Raw genomic sequence first — 266 nt, 5'->3', positions numbered from 1 at the left:
ATGTACTTTGGAAGTTTGACAAGAAGTACAGGCGCGGACCCAATCCTTAGCATCCTTAGAAATGCAGTGCAAAATGAACTTCGTCTTCAGCAGCTGTGCAGTAGAACAGCACGAGGGATGTCAAAGGCCGTGAATGAAATCAAACACCTGCCGGCGCATGGGAGCAGAAATCCAAGGTCGTAGTCTACCAGTACTGATGTCACAGAGGAGGGTGGTGTTGGAGTCTTCAAGTGGGAAGTCTTCCGAACGGAGTGATGTGCAGGATG

Source organism: Palaemon carinicauda, chromosome 34 (genome assembly GCF_036898095.1).
Source record: "Palaemon carinicauda isolate YSFRI2023 chromosome 34, ASM3689809v2, whole genome shotgun sequence".
NCBI classification, from domain to species: Eukaryota; Metazoa; Arthropoda; class Malacostraca; order Decapoda; family Palaemonidae; genus Palaemon; species Palaemon carinicauda.
This window is presented reverse-complemented; position numbering follows the sequence as displayed.